General features: G+C 41.5%; 1 protein-coding gene across 10 annotated transcripts in view; it reads right to left on the bottom strand.

Moving 5' to 3' along the window:
- The window catches only part of EVA1A (eva-1 homolog A, regulator of programmed cell death), a 97574-nt gene that overhangs the window by 28664 nt on the left and 44895 nt on the right, over positions 1–24015 (bottom strand). For 4 of the 10 annotated variants that reach the window (XM_082428114.1, XM_082428115.1, XM_082428117.1 and 1 more), the window contains 3 exons: positions 15746–15778; positions 13856–13978; positions 10–128 (listed from right to left, as the gene is read on the bottom strand). The exons of 2 other annotated variants lie outside the window; for them this stretch is intronic. The gene's annotated coding sequence lies outside the window, so the exon portion shown is untranslated. Of the gene's footprint in view, positions 1–9; positions 129–1700; positions 1735–13855; positions 13979–15745; positions 15779–24015 lie in introns of those variants that run through there. 4 more of the 10 variants (XM_082428118.1, XM_082428120.1, XM_082428112.1 and 1 more) reach the window with 4 other exon arrangements.

Here is a 24015-nt window from a genome sequence, read left to right as displayed (position 1 = left end):
CCCCTGTACCTCTGAGTCTTCAGCAGTCGTTTGAGTTCCTAAAAGGTGACAACTGATGATACAGGTGAAGACTTGGAACCACCACCCTGAGTTCAGAAACTGCTCTGCAGGTCTGAGGACTTCAGGACCTAGGAAGAGAGTGAAGCCACTGGAATATTTCTGAGTATATAGTAGGACAAAGCTGTTTCAGGTCCATTCCTTCCTTTCTATCCCTACTAATTCTACTATAGTGCAAGTCTTATCATTTTATTTCTGTGAGTTTTCCAACAGTCTCCTATCTGATGCTTCTGCAAATACCTCTTCCTATTCAATCTAGCACCCACTCTTACCAACAGGGTTATCTTTATAAAATACAAATCTGATCACTTCACTCCATAGTCCAACCCTTCATTAATGTTAAGAAGTTTAATCCCCATTAATCTTCTTAACACAAAACACATCCACTTTCACAATATCTGACCTCTATTTTAGCTCTTAATTCATCTCCTACCCAAGTCTACACTCTTACACATATACACAGAGATACAAGTATGCCTAATGCTTCAACAATACCAGATTACTTTCAGTTCCCCAAATACACTAAGCTCTTTTATCTTTTCATGCTTTTAGTTATGCCCTTCCTTTTGCCTAAATGTCCCTCCTCCTTGGCTAATGTTTCCTGTAAGAGAGAATTCAAAAGTTCTACTGTAGTCTCAAAATCCTAAAGACTTCCTTTTTTCAGAAATAGAAAAATCCATACTAAAATTCATATGGAATATCAAGCAATCCAAATTACTAAAACAATCCTAATAAAAAAAACAAAGCTGGAAGTTTCACACTTCCTCATTTCAAAACGTATTACAAAGCTACAGTAATCAAAACAGTGCAGTACTTGCATAAAGACAGGCATATGGATAAATGGAATAAAATAGAGAGCCCAGAAATAAAACCTTACATATATGGTTAAATTATTTTCAACAAGAGACCATTCAATTTGGAAAGAATAGTCTTGTTGAGAAAACTGGATATCCACATGCAAGAGAATGAAGTTCAACCCTTACCTTACACCATATTAAAAAAAAATTAACTAAAAATGGATAAAAGACCTAAGTGGAAGAGCTAAAACTATAAAGCTCTTAGAAGAAAACATGGAAGAAGAGCTTCATGACACTGGATTTGGAAATGATTTCTTGGACTTGACACCAAAAGCACAGGCAACAAATTAAAAATAGATAAGTTGGACTACATCAAAACTTAAAACTTCTGTGCATCAAAGGATACAATCAACAGAGTGAAAAGCAACCCATGGAATGGGAGAAAATATTTGCAAATCATATATCTGATGAGGGATTAATATCTAGATTATAGAGAACTCCTACAACACAACAACAGCAAAAAACAAACAACCTGATTAAAAAATGGACAAAGGATTTGAATAGACCTTTCTACAAGGAAGATTCATGAATGGCCAATAAGCACATGAAAAGATGCTCAACGTCACTAATCATTAGGGAAACACAAATCAAAAACACAATGAGATACCATCCCACATCCATTAGGATGGTTACTATCAAAAAAAAAAAAACAAAAACAGAAAATAGTAAGTGTTGGAAAGGATTGGATTGGAGAGAAACCCTTGTACTGTTGATGGGAAGGTAAAATTGTGAAAGCACTATGGAAAACAGTGTGGCAGTTTCTCAAAAAATTAAAAATAGAATTACCATATGATTCAGCAATTCCCCTCTGGATCTACACCTAAAAGAATTGAAAGCAGGGACTTGAACAGATATTTGTACACAAATTATGATGAAGCATTATTATGACAGCCTAAAGATAAATCAATCAAAGTGTCTATTCACAGACAAATGGATAAACAAAATGTGGTATATGCATACAATGGAATATTACTCACAGTCTTAAAAAAGAATGAAATTCTGACACATGCACAACATGGATGAACCTTGAGGACATTATGCTAAGTGAAGTAAGCCAGTCACAAAAGAACAAATATGGTATGATTCCACTTATATGAAGCACCTAGAGTAGTCAAATTCATAGACAGAAGGCAGAATGGTGGTTGTCAGGGGTTGGGAGAAGGGAGAAATAGGAAATTATTGTTTAATGGGTACAGAGTACAAAGTTTCAGTTTTGCAAGATGAAAAGTGTTCTGGATATAGATAATGATAATGGTTGCACAACAAAGTATATGTACTTGATGCCACTGAGCTGTACACTTAAAAATGGTTAAAATAGCAAATTTTATGTTATACGTATTTTACAATTTTTAAAATTAATAATAATAATAATAAATATAAGATGTTGATGAGATACAACAATGAATTTTTTTAAACAACTTTATTGAAGTATAATTGCATTAAAATGGTGTGTTAGCTTCTGCTTTATAACAAAGTGAATCAGTTATACATATACAATATGTTCCCATATCTCTTCCCTCTTGCATCTCCCTCCCTCCCACCCTCCCCATCCCACCCCTCTAGGTGGTCACAAAGCACCGAGCTGATCTCCCTGTGCTATCCGGCTGCTTCCCACTAGCTATCTATTTTACATTTGGTAGTGTATATATGTCCATGACACTCTCTCACCCTGTCACATCTCACCCCACCCACTCCCCATATCCTCAAGTCCATTCTCTAGTAGGTCTGTGTCTTTATTCCCGTCTTGCCACTAGGTTCTTCATGACCGTTTTTTTTTTCCCCCTTAGACTCCGTATATATGTGTTAGCATACTGTATTTGTTTTTCTCTTTCTGACTTACTTCACTTTGTACGACAAACTCTAACTCCATCCACCTCATTACAAATACCTCCATTTCATTTCTTTTTATGGCTGAGTAATATTCCATTGTATATATGTGCCACATCTTCTTTATCCATTCATCCAATGATGGACATTTAGGTTGCTTCCATGTCCTGGCTATTGTAAATAGAGCTGCAATGAACATTTTGGTACATGACTCTTTTTGAACTATGGTTTTCTCAGGGTATATGCCCAGTAGTGGGATTCCTGGGTCATATGGTAGTTCTATTTTTAGTTTTTTAAGGAACCTCCATACTGTTCTCCATAGTGGCTGTATCAGTTTACATTCCCACCAACAGTGCAAGAGTGTTCCCTTTCCTCCACACCCTCTCCAGCATTTATTGTTTCTAGATTTTTTGATGATGGCCATTCTGACCGGTGTGAGATGATATCTCATTGTAGTTTTGATTTGCATTTCTCTAATGATTAATGATGTTGAGCATTCTTTCATGTGTCTGTTGGCAATCTGTATATCTTCTTTGGAGAAATGTCTATTTAGGTCTTCTGCCCATTTTTGGATTGGGTTGTTCGTTTTTTTGTTATTGAGCTGCATGAGCTGCTTGTAAATCTTGGAGATTAATCCTTTGTCAGTTGCTTCATTTGCAAATATTTTCTCCCATTCTGAGGGTTGTCTTTTGGTCTTGTTTATGGTTTCCTTTGCTGTGCAAAAGCTTTTAAGTTTCATTAGGTCCCATTTGTTTATTTGTGTTCTTATTTCCATTTCTCTGGGAGCTGGGTCAAAAAGAATCTTGCTGTGATGTATGTCATAGAGTGTTCTGCCTATGTTTTCCTCTAAGAGTTTAATAGTGTCTGGCCTTACACTTAGGTCTTTAATCCATTTTGAGTTTATTTTTGTGCATGGTGTCAGGGAGTGTTCTAATTTCATACTTTTACATGTATCTGTCCAATTTTCCCAGCACCACTTATTGAAGAGGCTGTCTTTTCTCCACTGTATATGCTTGCCTCCTTTATCAAAGATAAGGTGACCATATGTGTGTGGGTTTATCTCTGGGCTTTCTATCCTGTTCCATTGATCTATATTTCTGTTTTTGTGCCAGTACCAAACTGTCTTGATTACTGTAGCTTTGTAATATAGTCTGAAGTCAGGGAGCCTGATTCCCCCAGCTCCATTTATCGTTCTCAAGATTGCTTTGGCTATTCGGGGTCTTTTGTATTTCCATACAAATTGTGAAATTTTTTGTTCTAGTTCTGTGAAAAATGTCAGTGGTAGTTTGATAGGGATTGCATTGAATCTGTAGATTGCTTTGGGTAGTAGAGTCATTTTCACAATGTTGATTCTTCCAATCCAGGAACATGGTATATCTCTCCATCTATTTGTATCATCTTTAATTTCTTTCATCAGTGTCTTATAATTTTCTGCATACAGGTCTTTGGTCTCCTTAGGTAGGTTTATTCCTCGATATTTTATTCTTTTTGTTACAATGGTAAACGGGAGTGTTTTCTTAATTTCACTTTCACAGTTTTCATCATTAGTGTATAGAAATGCAAGAGATTTCTGTGCATTAATTTTGTATCCTGCTAATTTATCAAATTCATTGACTACCTCTAGGAGTTTTCTGGTACCATCTTTAGGATTCTCTATGTAGAGTATCATGTCATCTGCAAATAGTGACAGCTTTACTTCTTCTTTTCCAATTTCGATTCCTTTTATTTCTTTTTCTTCTCTGATTGCTGTGGCTAACACTTCCAAAACTATGTTGAATAATAGCAGTGAGAGTGGGCAACCTTGTCTTGTTCCTGATCTTAGTGGAAATGGTTTCAGTTTTTCACCATTGAGGACAATGTTGGCTCTGGGTTTGTCATATATGGCCTTTATTATGTTGAGGAAAGTTCCCTCTATGCCTACTTTCTGCAGGGCTTTTATCATAAATGGGTGTTGAATTTTGTCAAAAGCTTTCTCTGCATCTATTGAGATGATCATATGGTTTTTCTCCAATTTGTTAATATGGTGTATCACATTGATTGATTTGCGTATATTGAAGAATCCTTGCATTCCTGGGATAAACCCCACTTGATCATGGTGTATGATCCTTTTAATGTGCTGTTGGATTCTGTTTGCTAGTATTTTGTTGAGGATTTTTGCATCTATGTTCATCAGTGATATTGGCCTGTAGTTTTCTTTCTCTGTGACATCTTTGTCTGGTTTTGGTATCAGGGTGATGGTGGCCTCGTAGAATGAGTATGGGAGTGTTCCTCCCTCTGCAATATTTTGGAAGAGTTTGAGAAGGATAGGTGTCAGCTCTTCTCTAAATGTTTGATAGAATACACCTGTGAAGCCATCTGTTCCTGGGCTTTTGTTTGTTGGAAGGTTTTTAATCACAGTTTCAATTTCAGTGCTTGTGATGGGTCTGTTCATATTTTCTATTTCTTCCTGGTTCAGTCTCGGCAGTTTGTGCATTTCTAAGAATCTGTCCATTTCTTCCAGGTTGTCCATTTTATTGGCATAGAGTTGCTTGTAGTAATCTCTCATGATCTTTTGTATTTCTGCAGTGTCAGTGGTTACTTCTCCTTTTTCATTTCTAATTCTATTGATTTGAGTCTTCTCCCTTTTTCTCTTGATGAGTCTGGCTAATGGTTTATCAATATTGTTTATCTTCTCAAAGAACCAAATTTTAGTTTCATTGATTTTTGCTATTGTTTCCTTTATTTCTTTTTCATTTTTTTCTGACCTGATCTTTATGATTTCTTTCCTTCTGCTAGCTTTGGGGATTTTTTTGTTCTTCTTTCTCTAATTGATTTAGGTGCAAGGTTAGGTTGTTTATTCGAGATGTTTCCTGTTTCTTGAGGTAGGCTTGTATTGCTATAAACTTCCCTCTTAGCACTGCTTTTGCTGCATCCCATAGGTTTTGGGTCATCGTGTCTCCATTGTCATTTGATTCTAGGTATTTTTTGATTTCCCCTTTGATTTCTTCAGTGATCACTTCGTTATTAAGTAGTGTATTGTGTAGCCTCCATGTGTTTGTATTTTTTACACATCTTTTCCTGTAATTGATATATAGTCTCATAGCGTTGTGGTCGGAAAAGATACTTGATACGATTTCAATTTTCTTAAATTTACCAAGGCTTGATTTGTGACCCAAGATATGATCTATCCTGGAGAATATTCCATGAGCACTTGAGAAAAATGTGTATTCTGTTGTTTTTGGGTGGAATGTCCTATAAATATCAATTAAGTCCATCTTGTTTAATGTATCATTTAAAGCTTGAATTTCCTTATTTATTTTCATTTGGATGATCTGTCAATTGGTGAAAGTGGGGTGTTAAAGTCCCCTACTATGATTGTGTTGCTGTCGATTTCCCCTTTTATGGCAGTTAGTATTTGCCTTATGTATTGAGGTGCTCCTATGTTGGGTGCATAAATATTTACAATTGTTATACCTTCCTCTTGGATCGATCTCTTGATCATTATATAGTGTCCTTCTTTGTCTCTTGTAATAGTCTTTATTTTAAAGTCTATCTTGTCTGATATGAGAATTGTTACTCGAGCTTTCTTTTGATTTCCATTTGCATGGAATATATTTTTCCATTTCCTCACTTTCAGTCTGTATGTGTCTCTAGGTCTGAAGTGGGTCTCTTGTAGACAGCATATATATGGGTCTTGTTTTTGTATCCATTCAGCCAGCCTGTGTCTTTTGGTGGGAGCATTTAATCCATTTACATTCAGTGTAATTATCGATATGTATGTTCCTATTCCCATTTTCTTAAATGTTTTGGGTTTGTTATTGTAGGTGTTTTCCTTCTCTTGTGTTTCTTGCCTATAGAAGTTCCTTTAGCATTTGTTGTAAAGCTGGTTTGGTGGTGCTGAACTCTCTCAGCTTTTGCTTGTCTGTAAAGGTTTTAATTTCTCCATCACATCTGAATGAGATCCTTGCTGGGTAGAGTAATCTTGGTTGTAGGTTTTTCTCCTTCATCACTTTAAGTATATCCTGCCACTCCCTTCTGGCTTGCAGAGTTTCTGCTGAAAGATCAGCTGTTAACCTTATGGGGATTCCCTTGTGTGTTATTTGTTGTTTTTCCCTTGCTGCTTTTAATATGTTTTCTTTATACTTAATTTTTGACAGTTTGGTTAATATGTGTCTTGGCGTGTTTCTCCTTGGATTTATCCTGTATGGGACTCTATGTGCTTCCAGGACTTGACTAACTCTTTCCTTTCCCATATTAGGGAAGTTTTCAACTATAATCTCTTCAAATATTTTCTCAGTCCCTTTCTTTTTCTCTTCTTCTTCTGGGGCCCCTATAATTCGAATGTTGGTGCGTTTAATGTTGTCCCAGAGGTCTCTGAGACTGTCCTCAGTTCTTTGCATTCTTTATTCTTTATCCTGCTCTGCAGTAGTTATTTCCACCATTTTATCTTCCAGGTCACTTATCCTTTCTTCTGCCTCAGTTAATCTGCTATTGATCCCATCTAGAGTATTTTTAATTTCATTTATTGTGTTTTTCATCATTGCTTGGTTCCTCTTTAGTTCTTCTACGTCCTTGTTAAATGTTTCTTGCATTTTGTCTATTCTATTTCCAAGATTTTGGATCATCCTTACTATCATTATTCTGAATTCTTTTTCAGGTAGACTACCTATTTCCTCTTCATTTGTTAAGTCTGGTATGTTCTGACCCTGCTCCTTCATCTGCTGTGTGTTTTTCTGTTGTCTCATTTTGCTTATCTTACTGTGTTTCGGGTCTCCTTTTCACAGGTTGCAGGTTCCTAGTTCCCGTTGTTTTTGGTATCTGTCCCCAGTGGCTAAGGTTGGTTCAGTGGATTGTGTAGGCTTCCTGGTGGAGGGAACTAGTGCATGAGTTCTGGTGGATGAGGCTGGATCTTGTCTTTCTGGTGAGCACGTCCACGTCTGGTGGTGTATTTTGGGGTGTCTGTGGCCTTATTATGATTTTAGGCAGCCTCTCTGCTAATGGATGGGGCTGTGTTCCTGTCTTGCTAATTGTTTTGCATAGGGTGTCCAGCACTGTAGCTTGCTGGTCGTTGAGTGAAGCTGGGTCTTGATGTTGAGATGGAGATCTCTGAGAGATTTTTGCCATTTGGTATTACATGGAGCTGGGAGGTCTCTTGTGGGCCAGTGTCCTGAAGTTGGCTCTCCCACCTCAGAGGCACGGCCCTGATGCCTGGCTGGAGCACCAAGAGCCTTTCGTCCACACGGCTCAGAGTAAAAGGGAGAAAAAATAGAAAGAAAGAAAGAAAGAAAGAAAGAGGCTATAATATAGTGAAATAAAATAAAGCTATTATAAAACAAAGCTATACAGACAAAATCTCACCCAGAAGCATATACATATACACTCACAAAAAAAGGAAAAGGGGAAAAATTAATATATCCTGCTCCCAAAGTCCATCTCCTGAATTTGGGATGATTCAGGTATTCAACAGATGCAGGCACATCAAGTTGTTTGTGGAGTTTTAATCCGCTGCTTCTGAGGCTGCTGGGAGAGATTTCCCCTTCTCTTCTCTGTTCGCACAGCTCCTGGGGTTCAGCTTTGGATTTGGACCCGCTTCTTGCGTGTAGGTCGCCTGAGGGCGTCTGTTCCCCGCCCAGACAGGACGGGGTTAAAGGAGCAGCTGCTTCGGGGGCTCTGGCTCACCCAGGCTGCGGGGAGGGAGGGGTACAGAGGAGGCGGGGCGAGCCTGCGGCGGCAGAGGCCGGTGTGACGTTGCAGCAGCCTGAGGCGCGCAGTGCATTCTCCCGGGGAAGTTGTCCCCGGATCACAGGACCCTGGCAGTGGCGGGCTGCACAGGCTACCGGGAGGGGCGGTGTGGAGAGTGACCTGTGCTCGCACACAGGCTTTTTGGAGGCGGCAGCAGCAGCCCCAGCATCTCATGCCTGTCTCTGGGGCCCGCGCTGATCGCCACGGCTCACGCCAGTTTCTGGAGTTTGTTTAGGCGGCGCTCTGAATCCCCTCTCCTTGCACGCCATGAAACAAAGAGGCAAGAAAAAGTCTCTTGCCTCTTTGGCAGCTGCAGACTTTTTCCCGGACTCCCTCCCGGCTAGCTGTGGTGCACTAACCCCTTCAGGCTGTGTTCACGCCAACAACCCCAGTCCTCTCTCTGGCATCCGACCGAAGCCCGAGCGTCAGCTCCCAGCCCCACCCGCCCAGGCTGGTGAGTGCTGCTCAGCGCTGAGCCTCTGTGCGGGAATCTCTCCGCTTTGCCCTCTGCACCCCTGTAGCTGTGCTCTCCTCCGTGGCTCCGAAGCTTCCCCCCTCTGCCACCCACAGTCTCTGCCCATGAAGGGGCTTCCTAGTGCGTGGAAATTTTCCTCCTTCACGGCTCCCTCCCACTGGTGCAGGTCCCGTCCCTATTCTTTTGACTCTGTTATTTCTTTTTTCTCTTTTGCCCTACCCAAGTACTGGGGGAGTTTCTTGCCTTTTGGGAGGTCTGACGTTTTCTGCCAGCGTTCAGTGGGTGTTCTGTAGGAGCAGTTCCACGTGTAGATGTATTTCTACGGTATCTGTGGGAAGGAAGGTGATCTCCGCGTCTTACTCTTCCGCCATCTTCTCTCCTCCCCCCAACAATGAATTTTAAAGGTTAAAGTTTAAAGATTCTTTAGAGAATCCAGCAATCAAATATTGATTTTCAGTTAATGGGAATGGTAGCAGAATTATGAAGATATTAAAATTAAAGTCAAAATACTATATGATATCACTTATATGTGGAATCTAAAAAATACAGCAAACTAGTGAATATAACAAAAAAGAAGAGGACTCACAGATATAGAGAACAAACTAGTGCATCAGTGGGGAGAGGAAGGGGGAGGGGCAGTATAGAGTAGGGGATTCAGAAGTACAAACTATTATGTATAAAATAAGCTACAAGGACATATTGTACAACACAGGAAATATAGCCAATATTTTATAATAATTAAAAATGGAGTATAACCTTTAAAAACTGTGGGGACTTCCCTGGTGGAAGTGTGGTTAAGAATCCACCTGCCAATTCAGAGGACACAGGTTCAATCCCTGGTCCAGGAAGATCCCACATGCCATGGAGCAACTAAGCCCATGAGCCACAACTACTGAGCCTACGCTCTAGAGCCCGCAAGCCACAACTACTGAAGCCCGTGTGCCTAGAGAAATCAAGTCAAAAAAAAAATAAAGAAAAAAAAGAAAAGACTAACACCTCTTGGCCCTCCATTAAAAAAACAAACAAACTGTGAATCACTGTATTTTACACCTGTAGTTTATAGAATATTGTACATCAACTACACTTTGATTTAAAAAATTGAAGTCAATAAAATTCTAATTTATATCAAATTATGGATATGCTTAATTTTAAGTAAAAGATGTTATTATCTCACTTATAAAAACATTGAATGTAAATAATTGTAATCTATCACATTTATAGATTAAGAGGAAAAACATACCATGTCAATGGATGCAAAAATGGGTTTGTGTAAAAATTAATAAAAATTCATGTTTTATTTAAAAAGAAAGGTCTAATGCAGTAAAGCTCCAAATCCTCCAGACTCTTTTCTTGTCTATCAAAGTATTAGAATATTTTTCTAATATTGCACCTATGATTTTGCAATTGGAATTATTGGTTTACTGAAGAGACTTCTTACAAGTCCTTATTACCCTGGTACCTAGCATGGTGCCTGATGAAAGGAGGTTCTCAGTAAATTCTGGCTGGCTGAAAAACAGAAAGAGCAATTAGGCATGAGCTTTGTATGCATGAGTAAGTTCCAGAGAGTATTTCTGAACAGGTCTTAGAGTGAACCACTTTGAAGACTAAAAGGACACCAGGGCTGACTGGTTCTGAGTGGGGTGCCAAGCAGGGTACTTCCTCAGGACTATGAGAGGACCACATGCAAGACAGAAGCTTAACCATGGCACAGAAATTCTTCCTGCAAGTCTCTCCATGCCCCAGGCACTAATGGAGAGGGTTGCAGGAGCCAGAGGTAAAAGAAAGGGGGACAAAGAAGGCAGGCTGAGGGTCAGGAAAGACAACTGCTGGTGGGCCATCCTATAGAGTGACCAGGAAAACCCCCTATGGTCCATGTAGCACAAGTCAACGTAGAGCCGGGGTCAGTACACCTTTATAACTTTACTATAAAAGGGCTCTGAGGGCTATATACTCTCTGCCTCAACTACTCAACTTTTGTCATCATGGTGTCAAAACCACCAGAAACAACCATAAACGAATGAGTGTGGCTGTGTTACAATAAAACCTAATTTTCAAAAGTAGGTGGTGGACCCAGATTGGTCCAGGGACCATACATAGTCTGCAGCCCTCTGGCCTAGATTCTTACTACTCAAATTGTGGTACAAGGACCAGCAGGATTGACATCACTTAGGAGCTTGTTAGATCTGCATAATCTTGGGCACCCAGACCTTTGGAATCAAACTCTCATTTTGTAAGATGCCCAATAGAGTTTGCAAAATGCTCTGCCTGACCTCTGTGATCCCCTTCAGCCTGAGCACTCAGATATTATAACAGCATAGGCTTAGGAGGAGTTTCACTTAATGCATCGTTTATAAATCTGATCTAGGGTAGGAAGGCAAGTCCTTCATGAGGACACTGAGACAGAGGGCAGGACTCAGCATATGAGATTCTGTTCAGGGCAGCTGCCAATGAGATAAGGTCTGCAGAAGTAAGATAAGTGATGACTCCCAGAGCCAAACTCTATTACCAAACCCTCTCCCTGAGCCCTCCCTTAATAGTGATGAAACAACTCCAGGTAGTTCTAGACACTTTCCACTGGTGATTTACCCTGTAATTAAAACATTTCTGCATCTCCTACTGTGATGGTTAATTTTGAGTCAACTTGACTGGCCATGGGATGTCCAGATTAAACATTATGTCTGGGTGTGTCTATGAAGGTGTTTCCAGATAAGATTGGCAATAGGTGGACTAACTAAAGTAGATTGCCCTCCCCAGTATGAATGGGCATTATCCAATCCATTGAGAACCTGAATAGAACAAAAGGCAGAGGAAGAGGAACTTGCCTCTTTTTTCCTGCCTCACTGCTGAATTGGAGCATCACATCTCATCTTGTCTTCTCTGGCCTCAGACTGAGATTTACACAATTCGTTCCCCTAGTTCTCAGGCTTTTGGACTTGGACTGAACTACACCACTGGCTTTCCTGTGTCTCCACGTTGCAAGGTTGTGTATGGCAAATCATGGGACTTCTCAACCTCTATGATTATGTGAGCCAATTCTTCATAATAATAATAATCTATTGTTATATATTTATGTAAAAGAATATATATATATTTGTTTCTGTTTCTGTTTCTCTGGAGAACCCTAATACACTTAACCAATATAAAGGTAAGGAGCATGAAGAACTCATCCACCTACAAGTGAAATTTTGTGCTCTAGTCCTCAAGGAAATTCCTTATCACTGGTTAGTTCCTAAAATAGTGATCCACAACCTTGGGCAGTGTGCTCCCCAGGGTACAGTTGGTTGTCACAACTGCAGCGGAGGTTGATATTGGCATCTAGTAGGAGGCAAGGATACTGCTAAAATCCTACAATGTATAGAACAGCACCCCCACAACAAAGAACTATCTGGCCCCAAATGTTAATGCATCAAGGTTGAGAAACCCTGTTCTAGAACAAACATCATTACCTCATTGATCAACTTAAGAAACTCTCAGTGTTTGTGAACCTCATGCACATCACCATTACAGCGAGAAAGGTGTCAGAGAGAGGTCTGCTTGGCAGCTCCTAGCGGCCTTGCTCAGGACACCACAGGTCCAAGCTCTGGGCCACCAATTCAATGTTCCATGACCAGAAGTAAATAGACTTGGGGAGAACAAATCACATCAACCAAGCCCTCAAGAAAATACAACATCAGGGGACTTCCCTGGTGGCGCAGTGGTTAAGAATCTGCCTGCCAATGCAGGGCACACGGGTTCAAGCCCTGGTCCAGGAAGATCCCACATGCCGCAGAGCAACTAAGCCCATGCGCCACAACTACTGAAGTCCGCGTGCCGAGAGCCCGTGCTCTGCAACAGAGAAGCCACCGCAACAGAGAAGCCACTGCAATGAGAAGCCCATGCACTGCAATGAAGAGTAGCCCCCTCTTGCTGCAACTAGATAAACCCCAAGTGCAGCAATGAAGACCCAATGCAAAAATAAAATAAATAAATTTATTTTTAAAAAAAGAAAGAAAAAAGAAAATACAACATCAACCAATACCAGTTTATTAATTCATAACTGGAGAGCCACCTGGCATAAGATCTAGATCAGATTCTCTTCTAGACAAGTTGACCCTGGGGATTACCTTGGCTAGGGCAGAATTACAACTAAGCAGCCATATATTTTCAAAACCAGGGTTTTCTCCCTGTGATTATCCATTAGATTAATCCCACACCATTCTAGGGGAAAATTATGTCTAGAGAACACTCTAGGGACAGTAAACCAGCATTGCAGCACACTTTCTTTGGACAGCACCTACTAATTCTTATATTTCTTACTCTTTGACAGCTTTCTTTCATCTATGACCCAAAGCTCCTTCACCTAATTACTGAAAACCTGTGGCACAATTGAAGAGACAGCTTCTTTCCATCACCTACCTCTCAGAATTTTGTCTTCCTGTACACATGCTGGCCTCCTGATGAAGATGACAAGCTGGCTTATAAGCACCATCTCTTAAACTGAATGACTAATTGCATGCATTGTATGCCATTTTCACTGGTTTCCATATTAGAGATAACTTATTTCCCAGTGCTGCAAATTCATGTTCTCTGGAACCTTGAGTCTACCCACCTATACTGAGTGTAACCACTGGATATACAAAATGAAGTATGCCTGGTGATAGTACATTTCATCTTATATTTCAGTAGCAGCAGTGCGCATCCTTGGTATATAAGCCATCATGCAGATGACTATCTCATCACACGGTGTGCAAAGGGTCGTAAAAATGTCTTATTATCAGGACTTCCCTGGTAGTCCATTGGTTAATACTCTGCGCTTCCAATGCAAGGGGCGCCGGTTCAATCAATGGTCGGGGAACTAAGATCCCACGTACCACGCAGCACATCCAAAAAAACATAAACGAAAAACAAAACAAAAAAATCTTATTATCCCCTTAGCTACCTGGGGAGAGGTGTACTGTTAAGAGTAGAGGAGTATCTGGTTAGAATGGTTCATCCTTGGAGATGCTAGTATCAGACAGTAGAAGCTCTGAAACTTGGTTGGCCTCAGTTGGCTTCTCAAGCTCTGAAAGAAAAGAAAAATGGCCTAAAAAATATCAGAGAGCCATCACATGGCTGAGAGATCACATCATGCCTTAGACCTGGTGTTGTTATGAACTGCTTAGCAGAGAAACCTTGGTGGTCTTTGTCTGGACCCCTGAAGATATGAAATAGCATTCCCTGAAAAGATAAAGTCCACTGCCAGAGTTTAATCTGGAATTTGAACCAGACAGCCAGAGAAACCAACCTCCCAAGGTCAGAGCAAAAAGGGAAGCTAAGGGTAAAAAATCAAAAGATGTATGCTTCCTCTTCCCTCCTGTCAGCCAAAACCCACAAAATAGCTACAGTGGTTCCTGTGTGGCTCCTCATCAGTGAAGTTTGCAAGCCAGCCTCTCTGGAACAGGAAGCGAGGAATTTTAGTTTCCAGATAGTAATGCCCAGATGGGCCATGAAATGAAGTCTCATGCAGCTCTGTGGGCACAAAAAAACCTGGACATGCTGCCAAGTGGATTCCCACAGCCTGTATCTTCCATCAAGAAATCTCAAGGCCTCTGTTCAACCCAGCTAGAAAAGCCACCAGGGGTCTCTGAAAGACCTAGATTACACACAGCTCCTTTAGGTTGCCAGTTTCATTTAGAATTGTGTAGAAAAAAATGAAATCAGTCACAGAGGTCCCAGAGCCCTAATCAGTCCCCTTGCTCCATGCATACACACTCATTCGTCATCACTGCTTCCTGACAGCTCCTGCAGCATCCGACTTTTGCTTATTTATTTATATCTTTACTTATCCCAGCTGCCTCTGCCTCACAAAGGATTTGTGGCATCCTCCTATCTCCATTTTACTGGTAAGGGCAAAAAAGCACAAGATCAGTAGTTCTTTAGAGACTCATGCAACAAAGCACGGAATCAGTTCTTTGAGTCCCACTCTCTCTCCACTCTACACTAAAGAAAACCATGCAAGGACTGACCTCAGTGTGGTCACATGGAGTCTGAGATGCAAAAGCTTGAATGGAAAAATAACTCCCAGGGACTTCCCTGGGGACTTCCTTTCCCCAGTGGTTAGGACTTCGTGCTTCCACTGTGGGGGCACGGGTTCGATCCCTGGTCAGGGAACTAAGATCCCACAAGCCACGCAGCATGGCCAAAAAAAGAAAAGAAAAATAGCTCCCACCTCACAGGATGGTAAGAGGATACACATGGCCTTGGAGAAATGACTGAGCAGAGAGAAACCCTGGCTTTCTCTACAGGACTGATAAACACCTATGGATGACACATCCAACATGCTAGCCTACCAGCTGTGTAGCTTCCTTTGCTCCACCAACCTTCCCCTCCAACCCACTGCAGTAAACCACTTCCAAGGACATATCCTGGACTTTGTTTTCGCTTAGAAAGGCACCACCTCTGAAGTCTGGGCTGTGAGCTCCTTAAGGGCAGGGAGCACCTGGTCTCCATTCTTCTCTTTGTTCCTAGAGCTTCCCACAGTAAATGGAGAAAGCCGATGTTCAGTGACTGTTGGATGAATGACTCACACTCAGAAATCCCACTCTTCAACCAGATCTTTCTGTCTTCCTACTACTCTCACCCCTAGAATCAAAGTAAATGTGCTCTCCAACCTCTCTGGTTCCTCAAGCTTCTTATACTCTCCAGCTCACCCAGTTAAGTCTCATCCTCCATTCACTTTTCTCTACACAGCCTGGCTACTATAACTACACTACACTTGGCTCTTACCAGGACCTTTCTGCCGCCCTCCCACCATCCCCAGGTGTAGCCCCAAGACCGCTCGAACCCTCACCTGCCAGCTTTCTTGTCCAAAGGCTAAGTGTTTCTGAAAAAAAAACACATCATTCGTATTAGCACCATTGTAAATGTTTGGGTTACACCCTCAGTGAGGTCCTTATGTTGATAGGAAAACTTCTAAGTCCCTTGCATTGTCCTTTCTCATTTCCAAGAGAAAATGTACCAAACCACTACCCCTTTCTTTTAGCCCCCTTCTCCATCCTCACCCTTCTTGTGCTTCCCATCTTCCCAGAGGAAACAGCAGCCAACTTACATGAACTGTAACTCCCTTCTCTTCCCTCTGATCCTGACTTTCCTCCTACATTTCTCTAAGGGAGTTTTTACCTGTGCTTTTGATCAAATCTTTTCCTCCTTCTTCCTATAAGATTTCTTGTCATCAGTGATTCATCTTTCTTTTACCTTTCTTGTTTGGCTGATCTTCATCTCTATCTATACAGAGGTAGGCAGATAGAAAGATATACTTTACTATATACTATTCACACAGAAAGACAGAGAGAGAAGGAGAGAAAGCGAGATTATATATGTGTATAATTCTCTCTCTCAAACTTGCAGTTTCTCTCTTTCTCCTTCCCTTCTCTCCCCCACCTCCGTGTGTGTGTGAGGTATGTATATATGTCATATATTTACATATGTACACACGAGATGTGTTTATGCAAAAACATGCATATATGTGCACATACATGTATGTATACACACACATGTCTTTCTCTTTCAAACATTTTCTCATTCTTTCCTAATCACTGTCAAAATCTCTCTCTTTCAATTTGCTGGTCTTATCCACAATAAACTTGCTTAATTGCCCTCACCCTTTTAAAAAAAAAATTTTTTTTTTTGGCTGTGTTGTGTCTTCGTTGCTGTGCGCAAGCTTTCTCTGGTTGTGGCGAGTGAGGGCTACTCTTCATTGCAGTGCACAGGCTTCTCATTGCAGTGGCTTTTCTTGTTGTGGAGCATGGGCTGTAGGCACGCAGGCTTCAGTAGTTGCAGCATGCGGGCTCAGTAGTTGTGGCTCATGGGCTCTAGAGCACAGGCTCAGTAGTTGTGGCACACAGGCTTAGTTGTAGGATCTTCCTAGACCAGGGATCAAACCCGTGTCCCCTGCAGTAGCAGGTGGATTCTTAACCACTGCACCACCAGGGAAGTCCTGCTCTCACCCTTAAATTACCTTCCCTTTATTCAGCCTCCCTGCTAAACTTATACTTCCTCTCTCCATTTTTTTTTACCACCATTCAATCCTTAGGGATCTCATGTCCCATCCTTCTCCATTTGTGCTGCCTAGCACAGTGCCTGAGCACATAAGTTCTTTAAAATAAATTCTGTCATGGATATGAGTCAATGTTTTAGACACCTCTGTGATCTAATGTTTGACTCATAGTGAATGCTTCCATTGACTGAATGAATCTAAAAATGAACAAACATGGTTAGTGAGAGAGATCTGCAACCTAGCTAAGCAAACAGAATGAAGTATAAAAGCAATGTAAGTTAAGTGGCGTGGGTGCAGATGGGAAAGAGTAATTAATTCCAATAATAGGAGAGCAGTGGGCAGAACTCATAAAAACTTCATAGAGAGGTAAGATTTAAATTGAACTACTGAGTATTAATTTAATACAAATTATACTAATAACTCATATTTATGGTGACCTTCCTCTGTAACCAGGCAATGCTTTATGTAGAATATTTAAGAATATTTAATTTAAGAATATTAATTTATAACAATCCTGTGTTATTATTATTCCCATTTTTCAGATGGGAAAATTGAGGCACAGAGAGGTAGTGCTATACAATATCACTCAGCTAGAAAATATTGGAGATGGAATTTAAACTCAGGCAGCCCATCTCTAGTGCTTTTAACTTCTAAACCATACTTCCCAGAGTAAAGAAATGTGCTAGAGACAAAAGGAATAATGTGAGGTAAGGTATATGGCATGTCTAGAGCAAAAGAGTAGGCAGAAGGATTTAGTAGAAATTAAAGATGGAAAGACAAAGTTGGAATTGGACCTTGGAGGATCTGCAGTGCCTTACAAAGGAGATGGAATTTTATTTTATGAACAATGTAATTAACAGAAGGGTGACATGGTCAGTTCTGCTCCCTAGGAAGAAAACACTGGCAGAAGTGGAGGCTATGTTGGAGAAGTCAGAGATTATAGATTACAGTCTGAAAGACTCACTAAGGGTTAACTCAATAGTCCAGGTAAAGGATGAAAGTACCTGAAACCAAGATGGCTGAAATAAAATGGGGATGAAGCTGCTGAAGAAGTCAGTAACCCAGAAACCAAACCTAACAGTTGTAGACCAAAACAAAAGAAAACAAAGAAAAAACCACCAAATGCATGTTCTCTAGTCAAAAGACCAGTTAAGGGACGGTCTAGTGAGACAGAAAACTCTTAGACAATAACTACTCTACGCCAGCCAAACACCATAGGAAAAACTGTGGCCCCAGCTTACACCCATAACAGCAAAGGCTGAGTGGGGAGCCTAGACTTCCATTCTCAAGAGACTAAAAGAAGACACCCCAACGTCCCCATCAGAGTGGCATTAGAGAAGACCAAGTAGGGAAGGGAACTTTCATCCCAGACAGCTGGTAATGAGCCACTCTTCCTGGCAATATCAGTGGAGAACACACAGGACGCCTGGACTTCACCCCCACCCAGCTCCTCTCCCTCCCTGCTGGAGTAGTGTAATAGGAGGCCTAGTGAAGAGTCAGGACTTTCACCAACCTCAGTGGTTAGAAGCCCCACCATCACCAACATCATGTCAGTGGAGACCACATGGGATCTGGAACTCTCATTCTCACCCAACAGTAATAAGAAGCCAGTCAATAGATGCCAACACCAAGATGACAGAGATGTTAGAACTATCTGACAAGGATTCTAAAGCAGTCATGATAAAAAACACTTCTAACAGCAATAATGAATATGCTTGAAATGAATTTTTAAAAATGGAATGCCTCAGCAAAGAAATAGAAAGCCTTAGCAAAGAAATGGAAGATATAAAGAAAAAAATGAAAATTTTAGGATTGAAAAATATAACCAAAATTAAAAACTAAGTAAATGAGATCAACAGTACAGTGGAAAGGACAAAGGAAAGAATCAGTGAACTGGAAGGTAGTACAATAGAACCTACTCAGTTGGGCAATAGGGAGAAAATAGATTTAAAAAAAATTAAACAGAGCCTTAGGGACCTGTGAGACTATAACAAAAGACCTAACATTCGTGTCATTAGAATCAAAGAAGGAGAGGAAAAAGGCAGAAATGAATAAGTGTTTTAAAAAATTAAGAAATAATATCTGTAAAATTCCCCTATTTAGGAAGAGATAAAAATCTACAGATATGAGAAGCTGACCAAATCTCAAAAGGATAGACTCAAAGAAATCCATGCCAATCCGAAGGATCAAGATGGCAGAGGAGTAGAAGGACGTGGAGTTCATCTCTCCCACAAATGCATTAAGAAAACATCTACAAATGAAACAGTTCTCACAGAACACCTGCTGAACACTAGCAGACTGCCTCAGACACCTAAAAGTGCAAAAAGAATCCCTGTGTAACCAGGTAAGATGAAAGAAAGAAGAAGGGAAAAGGAAGAGGAGAGGAAGCAGGATGGGACCTGCACCCCTAGCAGGGAGCTGAAGATGAGGAGAGCTTCTTGCATCTGGGGAAGCCCCCTCACCAGGGAGGAGATCACCTGGGACAGAAGGGGAGCTTCGGGGGCTTGGAGGAGAGCACAGCAACCGGTCTGTGGCAGGAAGGACAGACTGAGACCTACCCAGACGGTCCATGCCACAGCCCTGCATGCACCAGCCTGAGACATGTGTCCATCAGTGTGGATGGGGGCTGGGTGCTAAAACGTGGGGTTTGGGGAGCAGACCCGGGGAGGGCACTGCTGTTGGCTGTGAGGAGACAGCCTGAGGGGATGGGAGTGAGTAGCTCTGCAACCTGGAATGCTCCTGGAGGAAGCCTGGACCACGATAGAAGAAAATCACCATTGTTGAGTGACGTGCAAAGGGCAGGGTCGCCATTGCAGCCTCTCTCTTCATGTGCCGGCCCTGCCTCCACAGGCACTAGGGAGGGCTCCCGCTGGATCAGGCTCACACATCTCCAGCCATTGCCTCCTCTGCCCCCACCCCGCCTGGGTAATTTGCTTGCCCCAATCGCCTGGGCGGCCCACTCACCTGGATTGCTTCCTCGGCTCCCTCCCACCTGACAGGATCGTGTGCTCTGGCAGCCTCGGGAGCAGAGGCTGGTGGGTGGCCCACACTCAGAGGTGGGGCTGAAACAGCAGCTGAGCCCCAGGGGTTCTGTGACTAAGGAAGAAGAGCTGAAATCTCTCCTTGTGGCTGTGCAAATTGCGGAGTTAGACCTCCACAGACAGCTTCCTAAATTCAGTGTCTGCAGAACATCCAAATGGACAAGTGCTCCTGCAGCTGAGACGGGTCTGGCTTTAGGACCTGTGGGCTTTATGGGCACATACAGAGGATGGGCAAGGCCAGAGTCTGAGCTGCCTCCATAGCAGGTCCAGGTACACAGTTACTGCAGTCCTGAGACCTGACCTCAGTGGATCTGTGATGGTGGCCTGGTGAAAACAACACATGGGAATCACCAGGGCCTATTGATGGCATACCCACAGTTAAGGTAGGACCGAGAGCAGTGCCAACAACAATGTACCTTGTGTGCCCACACAACGAATGAAAGGGGACACAACAGAGCACACTCACAGGTAAACAGCTACAGAGGAGGAATATTCAGTGGATTCTCTCCCAGTGGGAGTGCTCCAATCCCACCTACCTCACACCTAAGATCAGAATCACAGCTAAGAAACAGATCTGGGGTCCTCTACTCCAACAAGTAGGGAGCAGACCACACCCCTGACAGGGCAGTGAAAATCACAGAGCAAAGGGGAGGCTGCACTCCATATCCAGGGCAGGATCTGGCCATGACAACACCAGTCAAACCTCTTATTCAGGGGGATAACAGCCAGCATACACTGAGGAAAGAGATGGCAGTCATCCATACTAAAACCAGACCTTGGACCAAAAAAAATTATATATATATATATATATATATATATATATATATATATATATATATATATATATATATATATATATATATATATAAAACCAACGAAGGCTACATAAGGACCTTCCCATATAAAAATAGCTCTCCAAGACAGTTTGAGGGTCTGGCATCAGGAGGGAGAACCCCCAGAGCATTTAACCTTGAAGGCCAGCAGGGCTTGAGTGCAGGAGCTCCACAGGGCTGGGGGAAACAGAGACTCCACTCTTGGAGGGCACACACAAGGTGTCAACACAAAGCAGTACCTCCATAGGAACCTGGGTTACACCTACCTAGGGGTCTTGGAGGGCCTCCTGGGGAACCAGGCATTGGCAGTAGCTCACTGTGTGGCAAGGGGACTGGTAGCAGAGGCCCCAGGGAATATTAATTGGCATGTGCTCTCCTGGAAGTCCCCATTTTGGCACCAACACCTGGCTCCACCCAACAGCCTGCAGGCTCCAGTGCTGGAACAACTCAGGGCAAACAACCAACAAGACAGGAACACAGCACCACCCATCAGCAGACAGGCTGCCTAAAGTCATAATAAGCTCACAGACACACCAAAACACACTGCTTGACATGGCCCAGCCCACCGGAGGGACAAGACCCAGCTCCACCCAACAGAGGCAGTAACCTGGCCCTCCCACCAGAAAGCCTGCACAAGTCCCTGGACCAAACTCACCCACCAGGAGGCAGACACCAGAAGCAAGAGGAAATACGATCCTACCACCTGTGGAAAGGAGACCACAACACAATAAGTTAGAGAAAATGAGATGACAGAGGAATATGTTGCAGACGAAGGAGCTAGGTAAAAACCTACAAGAGTAACTAAATGAAGAGAAGATAGGCAATCTATCTGAAAAAGAATTCAGAGTAATGATAGTAAAGATGATCCAATATCTCAGAAAAAGAATGGAGGCATGGATCAAGAAGATACAAGAAATGTTTAACAAAGACCTAGAATAACTAAAGAACAAACAGAGAGGAACAATACAATAACTAAAATGAAAAATACACTAGAAGGAATCAATAGCAGAATAACTGAGGCAGAAGAATGGATAAGTGAGCAGGAAGATACAATGGTGGAAATCACTGCCACAGAACAGAATGAAGAAAAAAGAATGAAATGAAGGCTGTCTCAGAGACCTCTGGGACAACATTAAATACATCAACATTAGAATTATAGGGGTCCCAAGGAAGAAGAGAAAAAGAAGGGCCTGAGAAAATATTTGAAGAGATTATAGCCAAAAAATTCCCTAACATGGGAAAGGAAATAATCACCCAAGTCCAGGAAGTGTAGGGAGTCCCATACAGGATAAACCCAAGGATAAACATGCTGAGACACATAGTAATCAAACTAACAAAAATTAAATACAAAGACAAAACATTAAAAGCAACAAGGGAAAAGCAACAAATAACATATAAGGGAATCCCCATAAGGTTATCAGCTGACTTTTCAACAGAAACTCTGCAGGCCAGAAGGGAGTGCCATAATTTATTTAAAGTGAAGAAAGGGAAAAAATATAACCAAGAATACTCTACCCAGCAAGGCTCTCATTCAGATTCAACAGAGAAATCAAAAGCTTTACAGACAAGTAAAAGCTAAGAGACTTCAGGATCACCAAACCAGCTTTATGACGAATGAAACAGTAACTTCTCTAGGCAGAGAAAAAAAAAGAGGCCACAAGTAGAAACAAGAAAATCACAAATGGGAAAGCTCACTGGTAAAAGCAAACACACAGTAACAGCAGGAAATCATCCATACACAAATATGATATCAAAACCAGCAACAGTAAGAAGACAAGAGTACAAATGCAGGAAATGGGAATTGCATTTGAAATTAAGAGACCAGCAACTTAAAACAACCTTGTATAAATAAAGACTGTTATATTAAAACCTCATGGGAGGGACTTTCTTTGTGGCACAGTGGTTAAGAATCCGCCTGCCAATGGAGGAGACATGGGTTTGAGTCCTGGTCTAGGAAGATACCACATGCCACAGAGCAACTAAGCCTATGTGCCACAACTACTGAGCCTGTGCTCTACAGCCCATGAACCACAACTACTTAACCTGCATGCCACAACTACTGAAGCCCGTGTGCCTAGAGCCCGTGCTCTGCAATAAGAGAAGCCACCACAATGAGAAGCTCATGTACTGCAATGAAGAGTAGCCCCTGCTCACCGCAACTAGAGAAAGCCCGTGCACAGCAACAAAGACCCAACACAGCCAAAAATAAATAAATTAATTAATTAAAAAAAAAACTCTTGGGAAATGCAAACCAAAAAACTACAATAGATACACACACAAAAAAGAAAAAGCAACCCAAACACAGCACTAAAGATGGTCATCAAACCAAAAGAGAAGAGAGCAAAGAACAAAAGAGGAAGGAAAGAAAAAAGACCTGCAAAAACAAACCCAAAAGAATTAAGAAAATGGTGATAGTAATATGCATATCAATAATTATCTTAAATGTAAATGGATTAAATTCTCCAACCAAAAGACACAGACTCGCTGAATGGATACAACAATAAGAACCATATATATGCTGTCTACAAGAGACCCACTTCAGACCTAGGGACACATACAGACTGAAAGTGAGGGGATGGAAAAAGATATTCCATGCAAATGGAAATCAAAAGAAAGCTGGAGTACCAATACTCATTTCAGACAAAATAGACTTTAAAATAAAGACTGTTACAAGAGACAAGGAAGGACATGACATAATGATCAAGGGTTCAATGCAAGAAAAAGACATAACAATTCTAATATATATGCACCCAACATAGGATCACCTGAATATATAAGGCAATTGCTAACAGCCATAAAAGGGTAAGTCAACAGTAACACAGTAACAGTGGGGGACTTTAACTCCCCTCTTACACCAAAGGACAGATCATCCAGACAGAAAATGAAGAAGGAAATACAACCCTTAAATGACACATTAGACCAGATGGACTTAATTGATATTTATAAGACATTCCATCCAAAAGAAGCAGAATACACTTTTTTCTCAAGTGCACATGAAACATTCTCCAGGACAGATCACATCTTGGGTCACAAATCAAGCCTTGGTAAATTTAAGAAAATTGAAATCATATCAAGCATCTTTTCCGATCACAATGCTATGAGATTAGAAATCAATTACAGGAAAAAACTGTAAAAGACAGAAACACATGGAGCCTAAACAGTATGTTACGAAACAACCAATGAATCACTG

This window comes from Balaenoptera physalus (genome assembly GCF_965194825.1).
Source record: "Balaenoptera physalus genome assembly, chromosome: 15".
NCBI classification, from domain to species: Eukaryota; Metazoa; Chordata; class Mammalia; order Artiodactyla; family Balaenopteridae; genus Balaenoptera; species Balaenoptera physalus.
The sequence above is the reverse complement of the archived record's forward strand: the minus strand, read 5'-3'. Positions and strand labels throughout refer to the sequence as shown.